Below are 15947 nucleotides of genomic sequence, written 5' to 3'. Positions count from 1 at the left end.
TACCCAGGATGAGATGTTGTTAGACCTTAGACATCTACCTGAGGAGCAGGCTGATAGTATTCGAAAACTGTGTCAGTCGTTTCCCGAGGTGTTCTCTGATACTCTTGGTGTTACTGACCTTATTGAATACAAAATCGAGGTCACGGATTCGATTCCTGTTCGCTTTCCACCGTATAGACTATCTCCACCTAAAATGAAGGCTCTGAAAGAAATCATCGATCAGATGTTGAAGGATGGTATTATTAGGCCCTCTAAGTCAGCGTATTCTTCGCCTATTTTTCTAGTCCCGAAACCCCAAGGAGGCTTCAGGCCTGTCATTGATTACAGGGCTCTCAATCGGAAGGTGGTGTTGCAATCTGTGCCCCTTCCCGACCTTCATTCTTGCTTTTCATGGTTTCGTAAGGCCAAGTTCTTCACCATCTTGGACTTGAATCAGGCCTATAATCAAATTCCCCTTGCCGAAGAGTCTAAACATCTTACAGCGTTTGCCACGGACTGGAACTTATACGAATACAACCGCGTGCCTTTCGGGCTCCCCACGGGGGCAGCTGTGCTCACTAGGCTACTAGATAGGGTCTTTTCCGACATCAAATTTGAGTACTTATATCACTACTTGGATGATGTCGTCGTATTTTCCGAGACCTTTGAAGAACATCTAGATCATCTGCGAGAAGTTCTCGATCGCCTTCGTAAGGCTGGGTTAACTGTTAAGTTGTCCAAGGTTGCCTTTGCTAAGCCCTCAATGTCATTCCTAGGGCATATTGTGTCACCCGATGGGGTATCTGTCGATCATTCTAGAACACAGGCCATCCGTGATTTTAAACCTCCCAAGGACATCAAAGGTATCGCCAGGTTCATTGGTATGGTGAATTTCTTCAGGAAGTTCATTCCTAACTTTGCTAATAGAGCGGCGCCCTTAAACCTTCTTCGTAGGAAAGGCATCAAATTCGAGTGGGGACCTTCTCAACAAGCCGCTTTTGAAGATCTTAAATTAGCTCTCTGTAATGCCCCTGTACTTGCTATGCCTGATTTCTCGAAGAAATTCATCGTCCAAACGGACGCGTCGTCGTCAGCTGTAGCTGCAGTCCTTCTTCAAGAGACTGAACTAGGGAGGCGTCCCATCGCCTATGCATCTAGGACTCTATCGGTTCAAGAAGCCAAGTATTCCATCTATGAGCTCGAAGGGTTGGCAGTCTTATTCGCCTTAGAAAAGTTCCGTCTCTATCTGGAACATGTCAAATTCGACCTGGAGACAGATAATCAAGCCTTAAGCTGGGTCTTAGGTAGGCCGCGTCGTACTGGTCGTATAGCCCGTTGGGCCATCCGTATTTCTGCCTTCCAATTTGATGTACGACATATCAGAGGTACTGAAAATGTTGTTGCCGATGGACTCAGCCGTATGTTTCATAACGACGTAGAGACCCACGAACCGGTCGACAGTTCATCACCTTCCGAGTCCATACTATCCGAGGTTAATGCCATCCTAACCGATGCTCCCATGCTCTTTAGGGATATTGAGAAATACCAACGTGAAGATCCTACGCTGGCTCCGATAATGGAAACCCTTTCTTCTGGGGAACATGTCGTCCCTTATGTTCTGAGGAATGGTGTTTTATGTTGCCCTTCGAGGCATGATAAGTTGATGAAAGTTGTTGTTCCAGCGGTTCTTGTACCTATGATCTTCAAATACTATCATGAGACCCCATTGGGGGGGCATCTTGGAATCTTTAAAACTCGTGAAAAGATTCGTGAAATGTTCATATGGAAAGGTATGGACGGTGAAATTCGAGAACTTGTAAAAGCTTGTAAATCTTGTTTGATCAGTAAACCCACCATGTCCACTAAAGTAGGCCTTTTGTCTTCTCATCAAGCGTCGCGCCCCATGGAACGCCTGTATATTGATTATGTAGGACCCTTCCCCCAGTCGAAGGGAAATGCCAACAAGTTCATCTTTGTGTGTGTAGATGGTTTTACTAGATTTTCCTGGTTATTTCCGACTAAGCTGGCTACCGCTCAGTCCACCATTACTTGCCTAAATTCTATTTTTGCTTCTTTTGGTCCGTGCCAATACATTGTATCTGATAATGCTAAAGCTTTTACATCAAATCTGTTTCGTAAATTCTGTTTTGACTTGTCCATCTCTCATGTAACTACATCTGCTTATTACCCTCAACCATCTCTGGCTGAACGGGTTAACCGCAATCTCAGGTCCGCACTTATTGCCTATCATCATGAAGATCATTCTAGGTGGGACACGTCCCTGCATTGGTTAGCTTTTGCTTTGAATTCGGCGGTTCATGAATCTCACAAATTTACTCCAGCTTCTTTGATGTTTAAGTTCGTTCCCAACACGCCGCTCTCTAACCTCTGGTCTCTGAATGACATTCTGCCCGAGACAATAGATCCGGACAACATTAAAGATCTTTGGAAGAAGGCTAAAGCTAATCTTAAAGTGTCTCATGAAAAGGTTAGGGAAAGGTATGATCGTGGACGGAGACCCACCACTTTGAAGGTAGGTGACCAGGTTATGGTCAAAAATTTTGTTCCCGCGGGCAAGCTTGCCCCCAGATTTCATGGGCCTTGTATCATTCTCGATTTTCTTACGCCGGTTACCCTATTGCTAAGTAATCCAGCCACCGAGAGGATATTTAGAGTTCACCTGTCCCAGGTGAAACCGGTGTAATTTCTGTGTTAACTTGCTCCATATTATTTTGAAAGGATATGAAGGTTATATTTTTTTTGAGTTTCACTTTTAAGGCATTCTGCCCCTTCTGTAATATTTTGGTTTTAGATGTAAGCATGTTTGTGAAACCTGCCCCGACCCATTAAACTGCCATCCTGTCTTTGCCACGGCCATTACCACGCTCCCGTCTCCTGCTCCACCTTACACTGTGGCTTCATAATAGTAAATGCCATGGATATCTACACGCCGCTGGCCCCTCAACCTCTCCACAAGCCTGTACCCTCAAAGGAAATGATTGTCCAACACAATTCTGCCGCCTAGCTTTAATGTTTCAGCGCCCCCGCAGCCGCGCAGCGCCGTGCAGCGACTGGGGAGGGGGATGGGCCCCCTCCTCTCCAGCGAGGACGACATGTGCACGGCGAGCCGGAACTCTCCTCCCGGCCAAGGCTGATGTGCGGCGCACGACCTGCTACATGCCCGCAGCCTGTATCTGTTCACCGCGGGCGCGGCGTACTTCAACTCCTCTGCTCCCCTCATAGTGCGGGCGAGCGGTATCTCAGGGTACTTGAGGGGTCCGAGCGGCCTCCGTTGCACGCAAGCTGCTACGGCCGGTCTGGCCATCCGACTCAATCTACATCAACTACATGGACAGTCACCATAAGCAATAATTACATTTGGGAAGTTAACAACAATATTTGGTGGACATTGCAAAACTTTTCTTCACCTTTTAAGCATTAAAGGTTTATCTTCAGAAATTCAACTACTACAACAGAAAAACTTTACTGCACCTGCAACAACAAAATTTTGAAATTGCAACCAACCAAATTACTAAAATCTTATAAATGCTTCCGCAATTAATCTTAATATCAACATCAAAACTTGGACCTTATTTTGGAAACAAAGCTTATGTTCTTCTGTGTTACCCCTTGGAGGAACTTTTGGGGGGGGGAGGTCTGTACCGGGCGGTACACCTCTACACCGTTTATTTAAAAGTTGCGCCAGTTGAAACTCCTCTTCTGGAGGAAGGTTGAACTTTATCTATTCTATTAATCTACTACTTTCTCAGAAGATGTCACTACCTGGAAATTTTTGAGTTTGTGAACTGTGTCATTTTTGATGTGTTTTTGTTTCGCTTGAAGTAAGAAGTGTGAACTTTCTCTTCTAGAGGACACTACTGAAGAATTACAATAGTGCGACCTAGTGCGGAGTTAAAGAACTATTTTGTTGGAGAAATTTTTATTTCAAAAGTTTGTTTCTTGTTAAATTTCTTTCTGTTATCGTTTAAGTTGGCTGTATACCCCTCTTTTTCCCCTTAGTTTGGATCTAGCCAATCCCGAATTTCTTTAATTAATTTTCCACCAATAATGTGTTTCTTTTTCTTCTATGTAGGGGTTTCTTTTCCCGAACCAATAAAAACTTTGAGGGAGGGTGTTTTATTTCCCCTAACGCCTAGAATCTTCCGCGAGAGGATATAAACTGCTGATTTTGGGGTCTCCGGGCCACTTCTGTTCCATCTTTCAGTGTATTAAGTACATAGCAGGAGGCGGGAAGCGCCTCTTTCCCCGGCAGCGATCTACTACCAGGTAATGGCCTATTAATATCTTCTTTTCTTGCTAGGTCGGCAGTTTAACTCTCGCGGCGGGTTCGAAGCGTTTTCCATCATGTAACCTTTTCCTAAAATGTAACTACTCTTTTCTTCTTTTTCTTGTAAAGCTACATATTGGGATAGAGAGTGCTAACCCTCTCGAGCTCCCACTCACATTTGTTTTGAGGTGAACTTATTTTCTCAAACTTTTCTTCGTTTATGTAATGTAAAGTGTTCTTCTCTAAGTCACCTCTGTAGTATGGGATTAGCCCTTGCGTTAGTGGCCCAGAGCCAGATTAGGTTTTAAAATGCAAAGTGTATTAGGAGTGCAAGTTCGCCTCCTCTCAAGTTGTATTTTAGAGGTCATGTATTAATCGTTTCTCACCTAATAGACCTCCGTAGTTTGGGTATTTTACCCCTGTGTATATGTCCTTTGAGGACAACTTGAAAGTTGAGTTTGGTGTGGCCTGGGAGAGGCTTAACTTTAAGAGCGAGTGGCTCTTTTCTAAAACTGAGAGTTGTATGCCTCGAGGAGGCTTTGCTGTGTAATTTGGAGCAAGGGCTCCAGGGTTTGAGTGGGGTCTTCTGCCCCTTTGTTGAAATTGGTATATCGTAAAGTTGAGCTAGTTGCTCAAGAATTGTGTTTTCAGGGCTCGAAGCCCAAATTCTTTAATCCCTGTAATTGTACATTTCAAGTTGTATTTCGGCTACTAAGTACCTGTTCTATTTGTTGTTACCTAATTTTGAAAAGAAAATATAACCTTGTTAAATTTTAAAATTTAATTTCTCTTTAGTAGCTTGAGACCTATTCACCACCCAGCACCTTCTTTCATGCTTAACTACCACAAAAACTCGGTAACAATTATTATTATTATTATTATTATTATTATTATTATTATTATTATTATTATTATTATTATTATTATACGCATTAAAACATACCACCTACAGGAGCTGCTGGTGTAGGCCGATTCACTCTGTAAATGCACGAATTTCGCTCACGGTGATACATTATTTTACAGGTATGCCACAGACATTTCAAAGTCGGTGATATTTTATGGGAAGTAACTGGTACTGATCCTGCCAGAATGTAACTATAAATATGATGGGCAGTTGGAAAAGATATAAGCCACTGCTGTCTCTGACAATCATGGTCTTGGAAGAGGAGTAGTTAAAAGAACCAGGCAAAAATGTAGAATAGAAAGGAGCAATAAAGAGAGCCATTGAAGATAGTACATATCTCATACACAGAATTTCAACACAGCTGAAAAGTACAATAAACACGTTGTTACCTGATGTTTGTTGTACTGTGATGAAGGGAAAGTAAGTAATTTTTCTGTACGTCGATACATCAAGGCAACCATACTGCATGGCATATGTAATCATCTTATAAGACATGGCCTTTATTCTAAACGGGTTTTATTAAAGTAAAAAATATTTCTAATGAATATGTGGACAAAATTACTAATACAAATGCGGTATATTCTTTAGTTACAAAACATCATAGCTGCATCACAAGGAATGAGTGTAACAATGTGTAGAAAGATTCAATAAATAAGTTAATTCTAGTCCTAGTTGGTGAATTGAACACCGGGGATGATGTCCCAACAGTTAATTTAATAGCCATAGTTAAAATATTTCTTAGTTCATAAAGGAGTATGTGTATGATTTTCTTGTTATTTGTTCAACCTTCTGTCTGATATCTCCTCATGTTTACAAATTTATGGCCGACCCCGTGGTGAGGGGATATAATGCCTGCCTCTTACCCGGAGGCCCCGGTTCGATTCCAGGCCAAGTCAGGGATTTTTACCTAGATATGAGGGCTGGTTTGAGGTCCACTCAGCCTGCGTGTTTACATTTGCGAGCTATCTGACGGTGAGATAGCGGCCCAGGTCTAGAAAGCAAAGAATAACGGCTAAAAGGATTCGTCCTGCGGAACCCAAGACACCTCGTAATCTGCAGGCCTTCGGGCTGAGCAGGATCAAGGCCAAGCCCTTCAGGGCTGTTGCGCCGTGCGATTTTTACAAATTTATGAGACAGTAGCAATTTAATGTTGCCACAATATGTCAATACTTTTAAAAGAGTAGGCTCCAGTCCGAATGGTAGTCCAATATTAGGTTAGAAACTTACATACTTTCTGGAATACATAAAGGTTTCGAACAGAATTACAAATTAGTAACATCGATGGTAGGTGAAATTCTCATTAAACCATACATGAACTCCAAGGGAGGAAACATTGTAGGCTCATGTGCATATACTGCCAGTGATTCTACATCAGCTTAGATGTTAGGCCTATGCTAATATTATACGTGCTAGTTTTCTTTTAAGATCACGTAATGCCTATTTAAATTGAAATATGTTTGTAACATTCTGTTGTGATGTTAGCAATTCGGCCTAAGTGAGTTAACATTGCAAAATGCTGTCGTGTTTTACAACTGTCTGCTGTTTATCTTTAATGGCAGAGTCACTAAAATACGGTAATAACGACAGTATAATTCAATATCCTTCAAATTTGAAACGCTATTTGTTAGTAAATAAATTATTCCATTGGCAAAAAATATTAAAATCATGTCTGTGTTTAACTATGTTCCGCGTTTCTCTGCATTGCCATCGCCTCCGTTGCGTGACGTCACTACGCTGTTGTTAGGCCTTATTATCTAGGAGGTGTTGCTCTACGACATTTCACCCAAAGCACGTAAGTTATGTCGTTGATGTTCTTCTTTTCCTTGTTGTTAGAGAAGTTATGGGCTCAATTATTTCACCCAGTTACAAAATGTATAATCGAGAAATAACACTGATAATGCATAATCAAACCCAATTATATACACGACAAAGGGCACGAGAACAGAGTTGAACACCATTTCTAGTCACACAGCATAAGCGACAAAAGACAAACAGAGAAAGTGCGCAAAATCGAACACAGTGGAAGCAGGAGTATGTAACCGTGCCAAGATGAAAATTACGGAAGTTTACAAAGAAACATCAGCATCATCCAGATATTGATTGATAACGTGTATTATGGCAGGAGACATATCAGTAAGCAAATAGGAGACATTGGTGGGGAGAGGTTTATGGAGACTGACAAGAGAGAAAGAAAAGCCGGACGAAAAGAATCAAACACAGGGCACTGAAAGAATAAATTATTTGCATCAGCAGACGGTGAACCACATATACAGGAGGAATGAATGGAGAGATGAAATCGATATTTATACAGAGGAGTGAGGGCATGCTTAAAGCGAAGGCAAATAATGTTTGTAATATGACGCGAGAATAATTACCCTTAAGATACCACGGATGGGGAGGAATAAAAGGCTGGATATTGTAGTAAAAGCGACCTTTATAAAAGGCAGAATAGTTCCAGTCCTTTTGCCATTGACGATAGGCAGCATTTTTAAGTAAAGGGTAAAATTCGGGCAGAGGAACAGCAAGTTGAAGTTGGGAATTCCCTTCTCTAGCAGCTCGCTTAGTGAACAAATCCGCTTATTCATTCCCATAGATACCAGTATGGCTAAAGAGCCAAACAAAGGTGAGAACAAACCCAGGGTGATGCAGGGTATAAACACGACTTTTAACATGATACAAACACCAATTGAAAGAGAAATGAGAGGACATTAACGATTGGAGGGCGCTGAGAGAATCCGTATAAATAGCAGCTTGAAGTATAGAATGATGCTTAATATAGAGGAGTGCTTGGCTAACAGCAAAGAGTTCCGCAGTGTAAATATAAAATTCACTAGGTAAACGATATAGTTCAGCAACATGCGTATCAGCAATATAGAACGCCGCACCAATACCGAAAGAGTCTTTTGCACCATCTGTATGTATATTGAGGCCAGGATCATTACGAGAAACACGTAGATTTTTAAGAGAAGGGCCAGGCAACGAAAAAAAGAAATAGTGGAAGAAAAACATGATGCAGGGGAGACAATGATAGAAGGTACGAAAAATAAACAGTCAAAGTTAACGGAATAAAACGGAGGAGCAAGAGTGCGTAAGATAGAATGTTTATAGGAGAGGAGAACGTGATAGGCATACAACAAAGCAGGCATCTTGCAACGACGAGCTTGAGATAGAAGGGAGTAGTCATTTGATAACTGTAATATGGGAAGCAATGGGTATTGACCTACAGCAAAGCGTTTAAATAAATATTTAGATGTTATCATGTTACGACGAATTGGAAGGGGGAGCTCATCGGTCTCAACAAGAAGAGCATTAGTAGGGGTGGACAGCAAGACTCCAACACAAATTCTCAGGGCTTTAAATTGAATCGTATTTCTTCTTCTTATTCTTCTTCTTATGCTTCTTCTTATTCTTCCTGATGGGGGTGTTGGGTTTTTTGAATGTTACCCAGTCACAAATCAGTGATATAATTAACCTTTTTTGTGTTTGAAAAGTTTCCACACAAAATTCACTCAATAAAAAAAACTACTCATTCATTTACCTACATCACACATTTATCCACACGCTTATATCTGGAAGCTATGAAATAATCGTAAACAGTTGTTACAATGTTAATGACAAAGGAATGCAGGAGTGTAAAGACTTTGTGAATAAAACAAAAGAAGATTGTTTGTTTACAAAATTAATTTAACGTGATCAAGAAACTGGTTTATTAGTTAAAGTGTATCGGAAGAAGATTCGAATAATAAACAAGAAACACTTGTTGGCAAAGGTATGTGGAATTGTACTAATTGTTTGAATAAGATACGCTGGGATGAAGAGTACTGAGGAAATTGGAAAAGCAAATGATTATTATCACCTTCGGGGTTTCCACATATACAGTAAGGGAGGTTAAAGGTGTTAAAACGATATTTATATAAAGGGGTCAGTGCATGATTAAAACGTAATCGTATAATGTTGGTAATATTTCGTCGTGTGTATGAGCCTTCTAGATACCAAGGTTGTAATTGGTAATAAAATTGTCCTTTCGTACGTGAGGTACGGTATGTTGCCATATATTCTGCCAAATTTGTAAAGCGTCACGTTTTAGAATAGGAAAATAATCAGTAAGAGGAATCTCTATCTGAAGAGGTTCTGAAGAAGAGTTACTAGCTTCTTTCGCGGCAAGATCAGCTTTGTCGTTACCTGGGAGTGCTGAATGTCCTTTTATCCATATTAAAGTAAGATAGGTACCCGAACTATCGAGTTGATGTAGAAGGTGTTTAACATTATATAAATATCCATTATACGACTGTATATTGGTACTTAGAGCTTGTAGTACTCTTTGGAAGTCTGTAAAAATGTTTTCTTTTTTGAAGGAATGTTGTTGGACATATAATAATGCTTGCCTAATTGCAAAGTGTTCAGCTGTAAAGATAGATCGGGAGATGATACTGAAAATTTTTAAACGTATTGGAGTCAAAAAAGGCCACGCCTACGCCTCGCTGGGATTTCGATCCATCTCTATAAATGTTGACGTCACATCCGATTGACGAGATTTTGAGCTTCTTATTCGGCGAAGTACTTATTGTGCGATTTGGGGAAATGGATGGGGAAGTAATAATAATGTGGGGCATAAAGTTTAAACTATCCTAAGGAAATAATGCATTGGTAACTTAGGAGAGTGTAGTAATGAGAAGCGAAGAAAATTCATAGCAACATATGCCCGATTTAAAGCTGGAGTTCTTCCGTTTTTGGAGGGCGTTGGCGATAGTATTCGTGGGGAATTTGCAGCTTCGGTATGAGGGTGGAACGGGATAGGGCGAGATGTTTCAGGATATTTTTTTGCAAGCATGAGGAGTCTAACAACAAGGGGACATTCACTTGTTTCGACAAGTAGCGCATTAGTGGGAGTTGTTTTTAGGGCGCCGATGCAACTTCTTAAGGCTTGATGTTGGATTACATTAAGTTGAGATAAAGTGGTTTCCGACGCTGTATCAATAATATGAGCGCTGTAGTCCAAATATGAGCGTATAGTTGCCCGATAGAGCGTTAACGCGATTGAGGGTTCTGCTCCTCAATGACATCTTGTAACTGTTTTTAAAATGTTGAGATAACCATCTGCTTTTTGTCGTAAGGTCTGAATGTGTTGTTTCCAAGTTAGATTACGATCGAGAAGTATGCCTAAATAGGTATGGTGGCTGGTAATAGAAATACTGAAGCCATCGAAGGAAATAGGACTATTATCAAAGGAGCGTTTGTGTGTGAATACCATTGCAGCGCACTTTGAAATAGAAAGTTGAAGGTTGTGTGAGTTTAACCAAGTTAATATGTTGCTCATGACAGTTGATATTGCTTGTCTCCATTCATCAATGCTTGTATGTGTAACATAGATGACTAAGTCGTCAGCAAAAGCTAAAACTCTAGCAAGCGGAGTTATGATCTGTTCTAAGTCACTCATATATAGTGCAAATAATATTCCACTTAATATTGCACCTTGAGGCAAACCATGCGATGTCTATCGACTCGGAATATGGTAGTGTGATGATTTAATCGTTAATGTGCGATACGAAAATAATTGATGCAGCATAAATAAGAATTTGAAGGGAAATCCCTTTGCAGCCAGCTTTTCCCATAGGAGATGTAACGGTACCGAATCATAGGCACCTTTTATATCAAGAAATATAGCAACAGTGCTATGTTTTCTACAGCGGGCTAGCAGAATATCAAGAAGAAGTATATTAATCGTATCTTGGTATTACGACCTTTTGTGAAAGCATATTGGAATTTGGGGAAAATATTGTAATAGTCTAACAAACATACTAGTCGTCGTAGTATGATTTTACAAAAGGTTTTGCGTATGCAAGAACTCAGTACTATTCCGCGGAAATTCTCGAGGGTATCGGGAAGTTTATGTGGTTTTAGTATGGGTTTTAAATGAAAATCGTTCCATTGAGTGGGGATGCGTGCAGTGTGTAGAATTTCATTATAATAATTAAGGAGTAGAAGTCGTGCCTGAGATGGAAGTAGTCGAAGCATGGTGTAAGTTATAGAATCCGGACCAGGGGAAGAACTGTTTGCAGATAACAGCACAGCTTGTAGTTCATTTAATTGTATTGGTTGTATTAAAGTAGAAAATGAGAGTGCGTCGTGTAGGAGGGGATCGGGAGTTGAGGTACCGTATAATCTGGAGTGAGGGAATTAAGAAAGGAACAGAGGATGTCTCGTGGTATACGTAGTTGTGATCGAGGATGAGAGGCTCATGTAATCATTCGTACAGCATTCCACAATTGGGTCGCTGGGACATGAGAAGTTAATGATGATATGAATGCTTTCGAGGCTTTCCTCTTTTTAGCATTAAATATAAGTTTAGTTTTAGCGATATGTCGCTTTATATTTATATAATTTGCTTGCGTTAATGATTGACGATATGTTTTAAATAAAATCTTGCGGTGTTTAATGAGTTCATGCCACCCTTTACCCCACCAATGTGTAATTTGAAAAGTTTGGGGGGAAGATGAAACTATGTGTTTAAAAGGATGATGAGTATTTAGATAATTATTGACGATTATAAGAAGAGTTGAAAATGAAAGATTCTACTAATTGCATCGAGGTTCGTGGTTTACCAATACCATAAGTAATGATAATTTGGAAATGGTCGCTCATATGAGTTTCTGATAAAGTGTGCCAAGTAATCTTTGGGACCAAAGATGTACGACATAAAGTTAAGTCAACAGCGCTGGGGGGGGGGGGGGGGCGCTCCGGGAGGGGAGATTCGCGTGGCAGAACCATCATTAAGGATCGTAAAATTATGCTGTTGAGAATCAAGAAGAAGATGCGAAACTTTCGGTGTGTCACGTATACTTCCCCATTCCGTATGGTGGCAATTGAGTTCACCAAACACAATGACATGAGAAAAAGAATCGAATTACGAAAAAATGAGACCATTGTATTGTCGAAATATAAATATTAGAGGGACAGAATATATTAACTAAATGCACATTATTATGTACGATACCAACAACATAAGTTAGAGGGATGTGGTTGTGGATTGGAAAAGCAGATAGGAAAATGAGTTGTGTATACATATCGCTACGCCAGCAGAGCCGGGGCCATCTTGTCGTACAATATTATATCCCGAGAGAGAAAAGTGGGATTGTGGAGTAAACCATGTTTCTTCAATCATAAGAATATGAGCCAAAGTTTCATGAAGAAGGAAATGTATTTCTGTATTTAATGTTTTTTAGGAATTACACTCCTAGCATTCCACTGTAGGATGTTTATCATACACGTCTAGAAAGCTTGCTATGTGGTCTCGTTATTTAAAAACGTCTTGAGTGAGTTGGGGCTCATTCCCCAGTGTTTGTATTAATAACAACATTTATTGTATTTCTTTTTGAAGGTGGTCCTCCTTACTGGGTATCGGGTGGGCCTGTAAGGCCGACATATCTCTATTATATATATTTTGAGAGGTAGATGTTGAAGGCTGAACCGTTGAACAGTCTGATGCCGTAGTTGGTTGGTAAGCGGGTCGTTCAAAGGGAAAATGGTCATTGCGAATTATGGACATATACCCTCTTCTGTCATATCCTGGGGCAGTGGGAGGCGGAGGAGATTGCACAATAACTTGCGTAAATTTCCTTTTGCTGGTATTTTCAGGAGGAAGAAGGGTATGTTCTCGGGTTAATGGGGGAAATGCTGAGTGTTTTGTTGCGGATACTATATATCGGGAGTGCTACATTGCATTTTGCTCCTTCAAAGGAGATATGTTCAGTGCTCATGAGTTTTTCCTAGTTCGTGAACCATGGGCAACGGCTGAGTGGCATAGTAAGTGGTCCTGATAGTCGGGATACCAGTTGCTATGGAATGGGAGTGGGCATCTCGGACATATTCTGAGTCGCGGCCCTCCTTGTGCTCAGGCGGCCAGGACTATAGAATTCACCAGTGGTCCATAACCCGTTAGAGGAGAGATCCTCACTTGGACTATGTGCAAGTAGGACAGCATCCTGCTTCATGAATTTACCGAGCTCAGAACACTTTCAGAAGGCCTCGGACCTATGGGAGTAATGGAGTCCCACTCCCATTTGACAGGCGAGTGACTCCTTGGAAACAACTTGGCGAACGAAATGGAATTCGATGGGGAGCTATCAATATTAATGGGGCTTATGGAAGAAAGAAGGTAGAACTGGCTGAGTCAGCAAAGAGGATGCATCTGGATGTGCTAGGAGTAAGTGATATTCGGGTAAGGGTAGATAATGAGGAAGATATAGGAGATTATAAAGTGTACTTGACAGGTGTTAGAAAGGGAAGGGCAGAGTCTGGGGTAGGGCTCTTTATCAGGAATACCATTGCACGCAACATAGTTTCTGTTAGGCACGCAAATGAGCGAATGATATGGATAGATTTGTCAGTAGTAGGGAATGCCTAGGAAAAACTGTGTGTAAAGATGGGAAAAGGCGAACACCTAGGTGGAATGATGAAGTGAGAGCAGCCTGTAAACGTAAAAAGAAGGCTTATCAGAAATGGCTACAAACAAGGGCCGAGACTGACAGGGATTTGTACGCAGATGAAAGAAACATAGCGAAACAAATAGTTGTTGAATCCAAAAAGAAGTCATGGGAAGATTTTGGTAACAACCTTGAAAGGCTAGGTCAAGCAGCAGGGAAACCTTTCTGGACAGTAATAAAGAATCTTAGGAAGGGAGGGAAAAAGGAAATGAACAGTGTTTTGAGTAATTCAGCTGAACTCATAATAGATCCCAGTGAATCACTCGAGAGGCGGAGGGAATATTTTGAGCATCTTCTCAATGTAAAAGGAAATCATCATGGTGGTGTTGCAAACAGCCAAGCTCATGGGGAGGAGGAAAATGATGTTGGTGAAATTATGCTTGAGGAAGTGGAAAGGATAGAAAATAAACTCCATTGCCATAAAGCAGCAGGAGTAGATGAAATTAGACCTGAAATGGTGAAGTATAGTGGGAAGGCAGGGATGAAATGGCTTCATAGAGTAGTAAAATTAGCGTGGAGTGTTGGTAAGGTACCTTCAGATTGGACAAAAGCAGTAATTGCATCTATCTATAAGCAAGGGAACAGGAAGGATTGCAACAACTATCGAGGTATCTCATTGATTAGTATACCACGCAAAGTATTCACTGGCATCTTGGAAGGGAGGGTGCAATCAGTCGTTGAGAGGAAGTTGGATGAAAACCAGTGTAGTTTCAGACCACAGAGAGGCTGCCAGGATCAGATTTTCAGTATGCGCAGGTAATTGAAAAATGCTACGAGAGGAATGGGCAGTTGTGTTTATGTTTCGTAGATCTAGAGAAAGCATATGGCAGGGTACCGAGGGAAAAGATGTTCGCCATACTGGGGGACCATGGAATTAAAGGTAGATTATTAAAATCAATCAAAGGCATTTATGTTGACAATTGGGCTTCAGTGAGAATTGATGGTAGAATGAGTTCTTGGTTCAGGGTACTTACAGGAGTTAGATAAGGCTGTAATCTTTCACCTTTGCTGTTCGTAGTTTACATGGATCATCTGCTGAAAGGTATAAAATGGCAGGGAGGGATTCAGTTAGGTGGAAATGTAGTAAGCAGTTTGGCCTATGCTGACGACTTGGTCTTAATGGCAGATTGCGCCGAAAGCCTGCAGTCTAATATCTTGGAACTTGAAAATAGGTGCAATGAGTATGGTATGAAAATTAGCCTCTCGAAGACTAAACTGATATCAGTAGGTAAGAAATTCAACAGAATTGAATGTCAAATTGGTGATACAAAGCTAGAACAGGTCGATAATTTCAAGTATTTAGGTTGTGTGTTCTCCCAGGATGGTAATATAGTAAGTGAGATTGAATCGAGGTGTAGTAAAGCTAATGCAGTGAGCTCGGGGTTGCGATCAACAGTATTCTGTAAGAAGGAAGTCAGCTCCCAGACGAAACTATCTTTACATCGTTCTGTTTTCAGACCAATTTTGCTTTACGGGAGCGAAAGCTGGGTGGACTCAGGATATCTTATTCATAAGTTAGAAGTAACAGACATGAAAGTAGCAAGAATGATTGTTGGTACAAACAGGTGGGAACAATGGCAGGATGGTACTCGGAATGAGGAGATAAAGGCTAATTTAGGAATGAACTCGATGGATGAAGCTGTACGCATAAACCGGCTTCGGTGGTGGGTCATGTGAGGCGAATGGAGGAGGATAGGTTACCTAAGATAATAATGGACTCTGTTATGGAGGGTAAGAGAAGTAGAGGGAGACCAAGACGACGATGGTTAGACTCGGTTTCTAACGATTTTAAGATAAGAGGTATAGAACTAAATGAAGCCACAACACTAGTTGCAAATCGAGGATTGTGGCGGCGTTTAGTAAATTCTCAGAGGCTTGCTGACTGAACACTGAAAGGCATAACTGTCTATAATGATAATGTATGTATGCATGTATGTATGTATGTATGTATGTAATTGGTATTTGTGCACCGGACATTCCGAAGACCCCGTCAAATGTTCCCGTTTACAATAATCACATTTTATGAAGTGTTCAGTGCATTGATTTGTAGCGTGCTGTTGGGAACATTTGCCACATCTATAAGCTTGTGCTTTACAGTTTTTTTCGGTATTTCCGTACCTCTGGCATTTTCGGCACCTAATAGGTGCAAAGATAAATGGCTCAATATCTAAATATACTTTATACAATGATACTTGTTGAGGTAAAATCTGCGCTCGAAAAAGGACTTTAATGGATCCTGTGTGTACATATTCGGTTTTGTCGTTTTGAACGACTTTTTGATTTAGTCGTTGAA

Source organism: Anabrus simplex, chromosome 4, assembly GCF_040414725.1.
Source record: "Anabrus simplex isolate iqAnaSimp1 chromosome 4, ASM4041472v1, whole genome shotgun sequence".
NCBI classification, from domain to species: domain Eukaryota; kingdom Metazoa; phylum Arthropoda; class Insecta; order Orthoptera; family Tettigoniidae; genus Anabrus; species Anabrus simplex.
Note: the sequence above shows the minus strand (reverse complement) of the source record.